This window comes from Leopardus geoffroyi, chromosome D2 (genome assembly GCF_018350155.1).
Source record: "Leopardus geoffroyi isolate Oge1 chromosome D2, O.geoffroyi_Oge1_pat1.0, whole genome shotgun sequence".
Lineage (NCBI taxonomy): Eukaryota > Metazoa > Chordata > Mammalia > Carnivora > Felidae > Leopardus > Leopardus geoffroyi.
This window is the reverse complement of record NC_059334.1, coordinates 645600-662132: the sequence shown is the minus strand read 5'-3', so window position 1 is coordinate 662132 and position 16533 is coordinate 645600.

Here is a 16533-nt window from a genome sequence, read left to right as displayed (position 1 = left end):
GCAGATATTGAAACACCCCTGCAGCCCAGGCATAAATCCTACTTGATCATGGTCAATAATTCTTTTAATGCACTGTTGGATCTGATTTACTAGTGTCTTGTTGAGAATTTTTGTGTCCATATTCATCAGGGATATCAGCCTGTAATTCTCCTTTTTTAGTGGGGTTTTTGTCTGGTTTTCGATTCAAGGTAATGTTGGCCTCGTAAAATGAGTTTGGAAGTTTCCTTCTACTTCTGTCTTTTTTGGAACAGTTGGAGAAAGCTAGGTATTAACTCCCCTTTAAAGGTTTGATAGGGATGCCTGGGTAGCTCAGTCGGTTAAGCATCCAACCCTTGATTTTGGCTCACATCATGATCTTGAGGTTCATGAGTTTGAGTCCCATGTTGGGTTCTGTGCTGACAGTGTGGAGCCTGCTTGGGATTCTCTCTCTCTCTCTCTCTCTCTCTTTCTCCCTCTCTCTCTGCCCCTCCCCTGCTTGTGCACTCTCTCTCTCTTTCTCCCTTTCTCTCAAAATAAAAAATAAATAAATAAATATTTGGTAGAATTTGCCTGGAAATTCTCTCCACATGGTCCTGGATTTTGTTAGATTTTTTCATTTTTAGAGAGAGAGAGAGAGAGACACCTTGAGTGAGTGAGGCAGTGGGGCAGAGAGAGAGAATACCAAGCAGGCTCTACACCCAGTGTGGATCCCAAAGTAAGGCTCAATCCCATGACCCTGGGACCATGACCTGAGCTGAAATCAAGAGTCAGTCATTCACCCAACTGAGCCACCCAAGCACCCAATGTTAGGAGATTTTTGATTACTGATTCAATTTCTTTGCTGGTTAGGGATCTGCTCAATTTTTTTTTTTTATTTTTTTTATTTTTTATTTCTTCCTGTGTCAGTTTTGGTAGGTTTCTAGTAATTTATCCACTAGCACTGTCCTGCTCACTGAAGTCTGTCTGTGCTGATGGGTGGGGGTGGGGGGAAATGGCATAAGCCCATCTCTTGTCCTTGGAAAAGGGAGTGGCTCCACCCACTGCTGTTAGGAAGGCCCTAACAAAAGAATGAACAATCTCCCCTGCTGTGTCCCAAGCATCCCTCAGATCCCTCCCTTCACCTTGTCTGTGTCCAAGCCATCTGCTTACCTGGTGGCACTGTGCTCCTGTGTTTTATCTCAGGCACACCAGCTAGGTTTCAAAACTCCAAATTTTAGGGACCTGGCAAAGCATGGACCAGTGCTAATCCTCTGGGAGAGGGTCATACTGTGGCTGGTGAGGTTTTATCTCAGAAAGGCAGTCACATGCCACACAGGGGCTTGGAGTAAAGCTCAGCAAAAAGCCAGCATCCAGGGTAGCCACCTCATGCAGTTGCCTCTGCACCTATGCCAATGAACAGGGCAGATCAATGGCACCTGCCAGCTATTTTGTCCCCTGAGAGCCAGTGCTACCTCTCCCAAATGCACTCCAAGGAGGGGAGCTGTCTCTCCCTGTATGATCCAGGGATGCTCAGCCCACCCTATCTGCTCCTAGGCCTCTGCCCTTCTCCACCGGAGCACCTCTATGCCCTGTAGGCTCCACCACAGTGATAGTGCGGACCTCTAAAACTTCAGACTTTGAGCTTTGCTGCTTTGTGAAAACTTGTAATTATCAGTCTATTTTTCCCTGTCAACGATTCTGGGGAAGTGTTTCTCTCATACAATCCCCTATGCATTTCTCTCTCTCTCCCCCTGCCCCCCGCTCTGTAACCAGGTCTCTCTCACCTTTGCAGCACCTGTGATTCTTTTCTCCCCCAAATCACATCTCTGCACCTCCTACTTTCCACAATGTGGCCTCTCTTCTCCCTCCAGGTGTGCAGTTTGTTCTTTCAGTCTTCAGATTGATTTCTTGTGTGTTCAGAATGATTTGATATTTATCTGGTTGTGTTTGAGGCAGAAAGCAATCTCAAGGTCCCCCCTATGCTCCTCTATCTTAACTCCTGGCACTTATCAGCATTTTAATTCATTCCCTTGCTAACTTTATCTTATAAATATTCTCCCACCCCAGACCAAGAAGTGTTTCTTGGATTTTATAGTGTATACTCAAGAAACAAAGGTGGATTAAATGCATTAAATTGATACATTAGGTGTACTGAATATGCCTGTGCAGACTCCACCATGCATGCAACCTCCAGAACTGTACCAAAGGTAGAACTATTTTCTGTATTCGTTTCCAATTACTACTGTGCAAAATTATTACAAACTCAGTGGCATAGCACAACAGATTTATTCTTTTACAGTTATGGAATCAGTGTCAAAAATCAGCATGCTGGAAGGAGTATCTATCTCCCTGCCTTTTCTAGCTCTAGAGACTAGCTGCATTTCTTAGTTTGTGCGCCCCCCCCCCCACATCTTCAAAGTCACCAGTGTCACATCTTCCAAATTCTATCTCTGAACTCTATTTCAATCCTGCAATCTTCTCTATGATTTTCTTTCTCCCTGTGATTACATGATGCCCACTCAGATAATCTCTCTTTCTCAAGATCCTCAATCACACTGGCATATAATATAACTATTCACAGATACTGAGAATCAGGATATGGACATATTTGAGAGGCCATTATTTAGCCACCACGAGAACATAAAGATATGGTACCTTCTGCTGAGAAAGCAGTACATATGTTAACAGCTGGTTTCACCTGGCTTAATTGCTATAGCATTCAAATAAGTAAACTAATTTTTTTCCGAGGTTAGCCAGGCCATCTTCTTGACTCTCATAACTGTTGCAAATTATAAACTATTTTATAAACCATTTTAGGCACCGTGACTTTTTCTTATACAGAACAATCAATGCTGTAATTAGCAAATGATGAAGAAATATTTAAACATGAACATACACTTTACCTTAATACTTACAGAAAAGACAGATACAATAACAACATCAATCAGTATAAATCTCTTTAGAAAATAGCTGTTACCATGTACATTCAAATTTGGGTATTTTATTTCTAATAACAACTGACAGGTTGTTTTTTGTTTTGTTTTGTTTTTTTTACTTAATACATACTTGAGCCTACCATCATTGTTTCCTCAAATGTGTGTTATTAGTGGATTTTCTCAGATTTTCTAGTAAAACAAAAGTATATATTTTGCAGATAAAACTATTGTTTTAAATGCTTTATTCAGCTCACAAATCTGATTAACTGGATTTTCAAGCTTTGGTCTTTAAAAGTAGGTCAGGGATGCCTAGGTGGCTCAGTCAGCTGAGCATCTGACTTCAGCTCGGGTCATGATTTTATGGTTCATGAGTTCAAGCCCCGCGTCAGGCTTTGCACTGACAGCTTGGAGCCTGTTTTGGCTTATCTGTTCACCGCCCCCCCCCCCACCAACTCTCAAAAGTAAATAAACACTAAAAAATTTTTTTTAATTTAAAATTAGGTCCGATAAAATGTTTTGATTAATAGGTTTTATTATTAAAGATTTATAAAACACTTTATTAAACCAAAATTCTCATTATATATAATAGGTATTCTGGCCGGCCTGTGCTTGACTTCCTACAAAGCTGACCAAACAACATTGCATGATGAGCTGAAATGACAGGTGATTGGGGAAATGGATGAAACAAATATTAAATTCTCTTTGTAATTTATCATCTTCCCAGAGAGACATTTGCAAATTCCATGTCTTCCAAAGTCTGACAATAACTCTCCGGACAAATGCCATTTTTCATTATAAGCAGTAGATGTTATAACAATTTCAGCATTAAGTCTTTAACTAGGCTGTTTCCATTGATAACTAAACCTTTCCCATGGTACCTGCTTAGAATACCTAATGTCAGTGCATAAGCACAAATGTTCCACTTTCTACCTGTCAGGAAGTTCCTAAAGAAAACTAAAACTGTGTTAGACTCTTAAAATTATTTCATTCCTTTTATTCTGGCCTGGGATGCATAATATTTGCCATTATAAATTACTTTTAAGTGAGCTATATTTTCATTTTATTTTAAGGATGAGGAATACTCATTGGGGACTTCTGAGAAGTTGTTATCTGGAACAAACATTCCAGGAATTACATATTTTATATACCCATTAACATATATATTAACATAATAGTCCCCATTTCTTAAAACTTACTATGTAAGAAGTACTGTGATAGATACCACATATTTTAATGTATTTAATTATCACAATAATCTTTTGAAAGAGTGAGACTGAAACTTTGAGGGATACACACACAAAGTTACTTAGCTACAAATTGGCAGAGCTGAGATTTTGACCCAAATATATCTGATATCAAAATCTAATTGCTTGGAGTATACATGCAGTGAAAACTATATAAACCTGAAAGCTAATTAAATGTAAACCAATTCAAGCTCCAATTTCCATTTATAATAAAAATATAAATGAAAACAGCCATTTTCAATATGGCAGTATAAATCTGTATTTCAAGATTTTTAGTTGAGTTTGTTTGACACAAAATATTACATTAATTTCAGTAAATCTGTATCTTTTAAAGTTAAAAGATTATGTGACACATAAAAATACTTATCAGAAACTTAAGGCTGGAGAAACAAATGGTAAAGTGTACATCACCATTAGGACAATATCCACCTCTACTGTATGGGAAACATAGAGCTGAGGTAATAAAATTATCTCCTCCCCAAGAATTATATTTAAAAATATTTACAAATAAATAATTCAAAGGGAAAATTCACTCTATGCCCTTTATTAACTTGGAGGAGAAAGAAAACCCTATAACCAAGCACTAAGAAGTCACTTAGGAGTAAGTCCTTAGGAAGTCACTCCAATTTCATCAGACCTTAACTTGAAATGAACAACAATCTGTTGCTAAATAGTATCGCAAAGTAACCTGCTAAATCTTGGCATGAGTGATTTCCATTTGCAAACTATTTCAAGTAGTAGAGTCTTTAATGTGCAGCATTTTATAATCATGGCTGGGGTGACCACATAGTTTATCACTAAAAAACAAAATTTTAGAAGTGAAAGGAAGGACTACTGATAATTGTGTCAGGACAAGTATAAAATATGACTGTCATAGGCAGACCAGAGCACAAGGTCACCCTAGAGAAACCACACACACAGTTGACATCATAGCTAAAAGATAATATATCTGCAATGATACATTAGTAGGACAAGAAATTAGATGAAACTAGTATAAAAGAATGTTGAAATTAATAGAAGAACTCAAAAAACTAAAATATTTTCTGCTTCTAATATGTATGGCACAATACACTTCTACTGGACCAATTATCCTAAAAATAACAACTATTAACTGAGAATTATGATGGAAATATTGTTTTAAGATTTAATTTTTAAGTGATCTCTATACCCAGTGTGGGGCTTGAACTGCCAACCCCAAGAACAAGAGTTTTATGCCCTACTGACTGAGCCAGACAGGTAACCTAATGATGGAAAAAAAAAAAATTTAAAAACTACCTGAAAGTTCTGGGAGTGAGAAAAGATAGATATATTCTGGGGTAGAATTAAAACTTGAGAAAAGGACTAATAACAAAATACCAGAATATATAAAGGGGGAAAAAAAAAACATTTGCAATAGTATCAACAATAAGAAAATACTTAAGAACAAATCTAACAAAGGAGGTAAAAGATCTGCACACTGAAAACTAAAAGACTTTGATGAAATAAATTGAATAAGATACTAATAAATAGAAAAACATCCCATGTTCAGGGATTGAAAGAAATAATATTGTTACAATGTCATCATACTCAAAACCAGCTACAGATGCAATGCAATCCATATCAAAACTCCCATGGAATTTTTCACAGAAATAGGAAAAGACAATCCTAGGGGTGCCTGGGTGACTCAGTAAGTTAAGCATCCAACTTCTGCTCAGGTCATGATCTCACAGTTCCTGAGTTTGAGCCCAGCTTCAGGGTCTCTGCCATCAGCGAGGAGCCTGGAGTCTGCTTTGGATCCTCTGTCTCCCATTCTCTTTCTGCCCCTACACTGCACGTGTGCTTTCTCTTTCTCTTTCTCTCTCTCTCTCCTCAAAATTACATAAACATTAAAAAAACAAAAAAAAAATCCTAAAATTTGTATGAAACCATAAAAGACCCTGAGTAGCCAAAGCAATTCTCAGAAAGAAAGACCAAAATTGGAAGCAAAATACTTCCTGATTTCAAATTATACTACAAAACTATTGTAATCAAAACAGTATGGCACTGCCATAAAAATAGACACATAGCCGGATGTAACAGAATCAAGAACCAAGTTATAAACCCACAAATATATGGTCAACTAACATTTTATAAGGGAGCCAAGAACGCTCAATGGGGAAAGGATAGTCTCTTCAATTAATGGTGCTGGAAAACTAGATAACTGCATGCAGAAGATAAAAAGTGAACCCTCTTACACCACACACAAAAATGAACTCTAAATAAAATAAAGATTTAGGGGCACCTGGGTGGCTCAGTCAGTTAAGCGTCAGACTTTGGCTCAGGTCATGATCTCGCGGTTCACGGGTTCGAGCCCCATGTCGGGCTCTGTGTTGACAGCTCAGAGCCTGGAGCCTGCTTTGGATTCCTTGTTTCCCTCTCTCTCTAACCCTCTCCTTCTCTCACTCTGTCTCTCTCTCTCTCTCAAAAATAAACATTAATTTTTTTTAATTAAAGAATTAAATTTAAGACCTGAAACTGTAAAAGTCTTGAAAGAAAACATAGGAAAAAAAACCCTTGACATTGGTGTCAGCAGCAATTTCCTGGATATAACAGCAAAAGTACAAGCAACAAATGCAAAAATAAATAAGTAAGACTCATCAAACTAAAAGCTTCTATACAACAAAAGAAACAATCAACAAAATGAAAAAAAACAGAATTGAAGAAAATATTTTCAAATAATTTATCAGATAAAGGGTTAATATCCAAAGATATGAAGAACTCATACAATTCAATAGCCAAAATACTAATAACCTGATTAAAAATTAGGCAGAGAATCTGAATACACATTTTTCTAAGAAGACATAAAGATCACCAAAGGAAAAAATGTTCAATATCACTAATCATCAGGAAAACACAAATTAAAACAACAGTGAGATATTATCTCACACCTGAAATATTATCTCTACAATGGCTATCATCAAAAAGACAAGAATATTGGTGCAGGTATGGAAAATTGAAGCTTGGTACACTATTGGCGGGAATGAAATTTGGTATCCATTATGGAAAACAGAACAGAGGTTCCTTAAAACCATAAAAATAGAACTACCATATGATCTAGCAATCCCACTTCTGGGTATTTACCCAAAGAATTTGAAACTTGGATCTCAAAAAGATTTCTGGAGACAGATATATATGAATATATATATGTAAAAATAAATATATATATTATTCAGCCATGAGAAACCAGGAAATCCTGCTCTTTGCAACAACTTGGAAGGATTTCAGTGCATTACCCTAAGTGAAATAAGTGACCAGAGAAATAGAAATACTATATTACCACTCTTATGTGGAATCCAAAAAAGACAAACAGAAAAACAGACTCAAGTGGTGGTTACCAGGGATTGAGGGGTGGCGGAATGAGGAAATATTCATCAAACGGTACAAACTCTCCTTATAAGATTAGCAAGTTTGAGGATCCAATGTACACCATGGTGGCTATAGCTCGTAACACTTTATCACCTACTTGAATGTTCTAAGAAAGTAGATCTTAAATGTTCTCACCACAAAAAGGAAATGGTAATTATGTGATGGGATGAAGGTATTACTAAGCTATGGTGGTAATCATTTTGAAATTTATAAATATTAAATCAACAGGTTGTATAGCACACATATAATGTTATGTGTCAATTATATCTGAATAAAACTGGAAAAAATGTTGAAAGAAGAGATTACCATCATAAGAGGTTTCCTTTTAATTTTTTTAAGGTGTTTCCTTTTTATTCTGAAGTATTTTTACCTGAAGCTGCAAGGTTGGCAGCTACACAGAGTGGCTCAATCTCTGACAGAACAACAATCTCTGACAGGCCAGTGTTTGAGTCAACCCCTCAGAACTGGAAAGTGAAGGGAAAATCCCAGAAGAAAGCAAACCAGAGAGGGAAAGCCCTACATTTTGTGCATAAATACTGTAAACCTTTTGACCAATAAATTTGCAAGCATGGGACAGAATACACCTAAATTCAGTGGAACTGCTATTTGAGTTGCTGCCCAAAATACATGATTTGCAGTTTAAAGTTCAACCAAGTTATCACCTATTCAAACAACAATAATCAGCACTTCTCCAGAGGAATATAACAAATCTACCACATGCCATTAAAGATGTCCTAGACAAATCCAAGTTTACTTCATATACAAAGAAACAGAGAAATGTAGCCTATAGTCTTGAGCAGGGCTTGGCAAAAAAATTTCTAGAAAGAATCAGATAGTAAATATTTTAGGTCTTGTCAGTTATTTAGGGTGTCTGTAACATACTCTTTATGTCTTCTTCCTCCCTCTCCTCCTCCTTCTTTTATAAATTGTTACAAATGAAAAGTCTTTGTAGTTCACATCAAGAGGCCACAAACTATGGGCCAAAGGGGTGTACTAACTGCTCTAGGGAAGAGGTTGGCACACCACTGCCAAATCCAGAGTATCATCTGTTTATAAGGTCGACGAGCTGAGAATGGTTTTTAAATTTTATTCTACAAACAACATACATATAACCAATTCACATATACCAGGTAAAAGATATCATCAATCCTAGTACTTTAAAAGAATTCTAGAGGACAAAATTAAAACCCTTACTACAGAAATTGAAACCAATGGAAACCAGTTTGATTTTTAAATCGGTAATTACTTAGAAGCCTGTTATTTGCTTCACAGCTAAGAACCAAAAACTCTTTTCAAACAATTTTTATGGAAAGAGGAGGAGTGCTAAAAATGACTGTTCACTGACCAATGGCTAAATGTTCCTGCAAAATAATAAGTGAATGTTAAAACAGCTGAGCTACATCCTTGAAACTGGAAAAATCAGGTACTTCTATTCTTATACAATAGTTAAAAGACAAACAAGCAAGTTCTTTCCCTTTTCTTTTCTCTTTTCCTTTCTTTTCATTTTTCTTTTCTTTTCCTTTTTCTTTTCTTTCCTACTGCATGATTCGTTTATAGTAAAAGAGAACACCCTCATTTTTGTATGGCAAAAAATAAAGATTTTAACCAAGATACTTTATAGATCTCATATATACTTTGAGAAGTAGATATAGTCCTGATAGGTGAAAATTACATATTATACATAGATAAATTATATATAATAATCTGTTTGCTGTAATACATAATAATATTTTTCTATATTGTTAGCAAAGGATAGACATAGATACACATATATATGCAGATATACAAAAGATATACATACACATATACATTAGTACAATATAAAGATATACTTTTTGGCAGCCAAAGGCACACAGTTTAGAAGCACCAGTGGAAAATTTCTTATCATTATAGGTAGGTTGGAATCAAGACTCTGGTGAGGCTAAATTAGATTTTTACTATGAAATAAATGGTTTTCAAGCTTTGATGGACATCTAGAAATGTCCATAGAAATTATAAATAAAAATTGGTATTACTGTCAAGAGATTCTGATAATAGATCTGGGTAGGTTCTGGGCATCCCTATTTCTTCTATTTTTATAGTGATTCTGAAGTAATCCAAAATTTGAGAGGCCTTGAACTAGAAACAATGTTGTATTTGGTGCTTAGTTCTATGATTGGTGGAGGCTTAAAGAAAAAAAAAAAAAAAAAAGATAGATGCTTAAATATCACTCCATAACAGCTTAATCACAATCTCTGAGTTTGGGGTCTGGAAGTCCATATTTAATATGTACCCCCAAACTACCATTCCAGAAATGCTAAAAATTATTTATAAAATTGAGGTTTTTTTCACTTATATTTGCCTGGATTTTCAGAATGCATAAACAAGGATATTATATCACCACACTTTATTTTTACAAATAAAAAAAGGAGAAATGTATGTAGTGGCACTCTACAAGCATGTATCACAAATGACCATAGCCTTCAATCCATAATGATAAGATTTGCCAAGTTGTTTCAGTCCTGTAGTCACCCCACATCTTTCAGCTCAGACAGTGAGTGCAGTTTGAAGATCAAGGGAAAATTCTGCACAAGCCCAAGCTTGTGCAGAAGGGGACTCCTTCTACTAAAATGCATCTTTCAATATATTGATTACTTGAAGAGATTACCTGATTACTGAACTGCATCACTGTTGCTATGAAACAGATGAATTTTAAGAAGGGTAAGAGTACTTGAAGCTTGCCTTTCATAAAACTATAAGTGATTTGTGTGACATTAATTCACAGGTCTGATATGTATATGAGAGAAAATTGAGCTCCTATTCTTGCCTGATTTCATCACTAGGGAAATATTTTCTTTCCCTTTGAGATTGGATATTTTACAAATCTATTAAATTACCAGTTTAGTTACAGGTTTCTTTGATTGACTCTGAGGTAGGACACGTAGTCCAGTTTTGATTCATTGTCAAAGGGCCTTTTAAAAGAGTTTCAACTACTGATAGCAGAAGGGGAGAGAACGGGCCAAAGCACCTAAAAACCCCTCACCACAATTTCTGCACAGAATAAAATCACTGGTTACTGGAAAAGACATATCATTGACATTTTCAAATCATACCTTAAGTAACCAAAAAGTTATAGAGCATCACAACACCTTTCACTTATAACGCAACAGACACTTCTTAATCTTTGCTAATCATTTATGCAGTATCGCTGGGACCATTTTGTCATTATTAGCCATATAATTAAAGGCTTAATATACAAATTCAAAGAGCTAGCAACTCAGTATTTTCAGTTAAATGGCTGCTTTAAAGTTTTAAAAATTAAAATTCAATCTCTAAAATATGTTTTATATTTTTTAATACAGTGGATGACCACCCCAACTGATAAATCCAAAACATATAACAGCCTTTGACAGTGTCCACAAAGTAACCATATGTTCATAGTAATTGAGCTTATGTTACACTGCTTTTTTGTTATTAGCAAAGAAAAAAATGCACATAAAAAAATACACCAGATACTGGCAAATCAGAGAGTTCTCAAAGAAATACAATCAGAGTAATAGACCAGTATAAATTGGTATAAAAGGATAATCCTGTTGTCAAAGCACATAAAATGACTAAATAAAATATGAGTTATCAACAATCACCCAGCTCAAAAGAAATATGCTCAAAAGTAATTCTCATGTACCAGAACCCAAAAGAAAACTGAAGAACAGAAGTAGCAGCCCAAATCCAGGCATCTCCGGGATGGTAGAGCCTAAAATTTTATAGCAGAAGTTTGTAAGGAGTCAGTGGGCAGTGTGTAGAGAAGGCAAATTAAAATGTGGGAGACATAAAATTGTAAAGCATATACAAAACCAACCTAGCGTAAGGGTTAACTGATAAGCACAGAAGAGAATTACAGAATTAGTATCTATAAGAACCTGAAAACTTAAAACCATCTTAAGGTGATCATAAAGAAGAAAGTAGAAACTAAAGTGATAAAAGAAGGAAACTGACACCATGAAGAATGGAATGGTTTAAAATATAAAATAGTGTTTTGAAACACAAGGATTTCAAAACTATGATATTAAAATTAAAAATCCAAAGATTGAATTAAATAACTGATTAAACAAAGTTGGAAAGAAAATGAGTTAATTTGAAATAGTTCAAAAACTCGAAACTCTAAAAGAACTGAAAGTGTTCAAGTCACAGGTATGGAGTATAGACTGCAAAGCAGCAATGTCTGTTTAAAAGTAGTTCAAGTACACATAGAGGAACCCGTGGTTAAATCACATAAAAAGAGACATAACACATACTACAAATTTAAGAAAACTGAAATCATACCAAGTATTCTACTATTCTTGGATGGAATATTATATATATATATATATATATATATATATATATATATATACACACACACACACACACACATATATATATATATATATATATATAGTATTCTAAAGTATGCTTCAAGTAAAAAATGCTTTTGTTGAAATAAATAATAACTTCAAGGAGGGTACTCATTTAGAATAAAGCATACCAGAGGGGAAGGGTGAGGGGATGGGTGGAATAGGGGAAGGGGATTAAGAGTACACTTATCATGATGAGCACTGAGTAATGGTGTATAGAATTTTGAATCACTATATTGTTCACCTGAAACTAATATAACACAGTATGTTAACTATACTGGAATTAAAATTAAAAATTAATATAAAAAATAAAAGCAGTTCAGCAGAAGGGAAAATTAGTAACAGTCTACAAATAAGGAAATAATGAATATGATTATTTTTGAACTGAAACCATGAAACCATAGTTTTAAAAGCAGAAAAGACCCAAACATGATATATTTAAATAAGGCAACGTTTAGATACATTATGGCAAAATGCTGAATATTGAAGAAAAGGGAAAACCTTAGAAACAACTAGAGAGAAAGGCAGATTTGCAATAAAGGACCACAATTAGACTGACAACCAACTTCTCTTTAGCAGCAATAGATACCAGAAGTGCTGCTGAAAGACCGCAGCCCATAAAGAATACTAGAGGGTTTGTTAAGACTTCAGAAATAAAAGTAAATGATGATGGCCTATATGATGATGTCAGCCTATATCACTGACAGCCACTGAAAGAGTATTGTGGTGGGCAGAGTAATGGCTGCTCAAAGACATCCACATCCTTATCAAACCTGTGAATATACTAATGTACACAGTAAAAGGATTTTACAGATGTGATTAAGGATCTTGAGATGGAGAGATTATCTTGGGTTATCTGAAAGTGTCTAATGTAATCACAAGAACCCTTAAAAGTCAGAGAAGGAGATGTGACAGCCATGGCAGCGGTCAGTATGATTTAACTGATGGCTTTGAAGATGGAGGAAGAATCCACAAGGCAAAGAATGCAGGGGTAGAAGACAGAAGATAGAAAAGACAAGGGGATGGGGGCACCTGGGTGGCTCAGTCAGTTAAGAGTCCCACTCATGCTGAGGTCATGATCTCACCATCTGTGAGTTCAAGCCCCATGTAAGGCTCTGTGCTGACAGCTCGGGGGGCCCAAGCCTGTTTCAGATTCTGTACCTCCCCCACTTGCACTCTGTCTCCCTCTCTTTCAAAATTAAATAAACATTTAAAAAAAGATAAAAGGAAAGACAAGGGGACAAATTCTGCCCTAGACCCTCCAAAATGAGCACAGCCCTGCCAACAACTTTATTTTAGCATATAGAAACACATTTCAGGCTTCCAAACTTCAGAACTATAACATAATCAATTTGTGTTGTTTTTAAGCCACTAAATTCATGCTAATTTATTACAGCAGAAACAAGAAACTAGTACACATATCTAAAACATATTCTTTCCAAAGGAAAGAAGTTCAACTATGTGTGTGTACAATAACATACAGTATATAGATAGGTGAAAGAAAGAGACAGAGACACAGAAAGATTGAGGATCTTATATATGACACTCAAAGCTAAGGTATTCTCTTGGAAGAAGATAAATGATAATGATTACTTTTATGCTGTTAAATGGAGTATGCATTAAAAGAGTAACTTCTAAAATAGTATCAATAAAATATATAATTTTGAAATAAGAGGAATCAATGTGAGCACAACAATAAGGAACCACTTTAATAAGTGCATAAAAAGAAAATTTTAAAAATATAAAAATGCAGAGAAGGCACAATAAATACAAAACACAAAGCAAAATGGGAAAATTCCGGATATGTTAGATTCATAACAAATGAAAATGGACAAAATTTGCCCCATTCCCATGGGACTAGCTAAGGCCTTCCATTAGACTGTGTTGCAACAAAACATGGCATAAGGTAGTGATACGATTATTAAAACTTCCATTGGTGATAAATTGGAATCTTATGAGAAATGTATCATACATTTAGGAAGTTTCAGAAAAATGGTAGGCAGTGGAACTGGAGAGATGTTGTCATGTACAATTGACACCTGGAGGGAAAAATTAGGCTGGGAGTTGTATATCCGTGATTAGAAACCAAATATGACTGCCAAATAGTCTCCTAGGGTGCATCATAGCAAAAGGTTCTTATCTCCTTCAGTGTGAGAGCAGAGAAAGTAGAGGTCCAGCTCCAAGACTTACTTAGTAGAGCAACAGGACATCAAAGAAGGTAAAATTCCAAGCCTAGATTCCAACGTCAAGGTCCTTGTTGGGAAAGAATGGAATCTTGACGTAAATTGTGGATATCTGGATTGACATGCAGGTTGCTGTGAACATTCCTGAGATGTTAAAAGAATTTATTAGAAGATGTGCCATGGAACCAGTCTATTCATTCCCATGTTCCCCACGGGACAACACGCACCTCCCTTCAAGATATGTATCCTCCCTGGGGCGCCTGGGTGGCGCAGTCGGTTAAGCGTCCGACTTCAGCCAGGTCACGATCTCGCGGTCTGTGAGTTCGAGCCCCGCGTCGGGCTCTGGGCTGATGGCTCAGAGCCTGGAGCCTGTTTCCGATTCTGTGTCTCCCTCTCTCTCTGCCCCTCCCCCGTTCATGCTCTGTCTCTCTCTGTCCCAAAAATAAATAAACGTTGAAAAAAAAAAAAATTAAAAAAAAAAAAAAAAAAGATATGTATCCTCCCATACACTAGATTGATAGCCAAGACTAACTGACAATGAAATCAGACCAGATTTGTGCTGCACCCCAGAAGGGACAACAGTTCAGTTTGATAAAAATAAAAACAAATTGGGGCGCCTGGGTGGCGCAGTCGGTTAAGCGTCCGACTTCAGCCAGGTCACGATCTCACGGTCCGTGAGTTCGAGCCCTGCGTCAGGCTCTGGGCTGATGGCTCAGAGCCTGGAGCCTGTTTCCGATTCTGTGTCTCCCTCTCTCTCTGCCCCTCCCCCGTTCATGCTCTGTCTCTCTCTGTCCCAAAAATAAATAAATGTTGAAAAAAAAACTTAAAAAAAAAAAATAAAAACAAATTTGAATCTTAGCTTTGCTTTGCTGTCTACTTGGCTACAGTTAGCCCCACTACCACTGAGTTTCAAAAATGTGTAATTCTTGAATATGGGATTCCATGAAATATTACATCAGACCAAAGAAGCTGCCCTACATAATAGAAGATTCAATAGTGGGTAAGCACCCAAACACAGAATCAATAGTCATCTCACACATCACATCATTCAGACACTGCCAACCTGATGAAACAGTGTTACAGGTGCATCCTTGTGAGGATAGGGTGCCTTCTTCCAGGATGCCATCTGTGCTCAATCAAGACTTTTATATATGGTTGTCCCCTACAGGGAGAATGAATGGGTCTGGGAAGCAAGAGGTGGAAGCAAGAGTGGCCTTTGCTTACTGTCATTTCCAGCATTTCTACTGGAGAATATATGCTTCCTCACAACTCTGGGCTCTGTGTCAAAGATCAGAATACACTGTGAAGAGTTTCATTAAACTTTAAGAAATGTGTGGAGCCTGGGCCCTTGGGTCTCTTTGGATTAGTCCAGCAGGTAAGGAGCTGTCATCTTGATGCATTTTATAGACCATGATCATCAGTAATGGGGGCAGGGAAAAATATATTGATATAACAAGTGACATATCTGGGTGCCTTTGGTATCCCTTGCCCAATTTTGTTGGTAAAAGCAGACAAGCCACAGCCTGAGAAAAGGGTGACTAGGGGCTCAGGCCTCTCAAGGATGAGATTTGGGTCACACCATCACTTAAGCCACTGAGACCAGCAGAGCCACTAACTGAGAGTGACAGCACTTCTGAATTGACAGCAGAGGAAGATGAGCATCAGCTGTGACCCCTTGTCTATATTCCCCAGGAAGGGTCATCACTCATCCAATTATCATCCCTCTACTAAGTTTTTCCATCAATAAAGACTCCCTGGAGTATTAGAGGAGTTATTCTCCGGATTTATGTCAGAAAATGTATCCAGGAAACACAAGGGAAGGATTATAATGTGTATGCAGTGCTGCCTTCCCAGATTCTATCCAGGGATGGATAATTTATCCCCCTCTCCCCAATTGTTGTAGGTGCTACCAACAGTCAGCCTTCAGTTATAGACCCTTTCAGAATTGCCTTAGTTAAAGCAAGCTACCCAGCCCAAGGACATGCTCCCTCCCTAGGTCAGCTGACATACATTGACTCCTTAGTGTAGGCATATAGACTAGTTCAATCACTGAGCACGCTATAGCGTCAGCCAAGCCATTGATGAAACTGGATCTCAGCCCAATTTCTCCCTCTTTTTAATCTTGCTTCCATCCCTTTCTTTTCTTCTCATAGCTGTTTATCTCAAGAGGACTCCCTAAAACTTTTGCACAATAGTCACTATCTCAGTGTCTCAATGTCTATGCGCATATTAAGTGATTCTTTTTATTTGAAATGAAAGATATGCATGTGTGAGGAGATTCTAAAGGATTAATTTTATTAGACACACCATGGAATTATCCGACTAGCATTTCTACTTTGTCCCTCACCACAGTCATGCCATTGTTATATGGCAGCCAGAACAGCCATGGTTCAATATATCCCACTTTAGACCATAACAAATTGGTCAGAGGAGAGTGCCTTGCCCAGCTGGACCA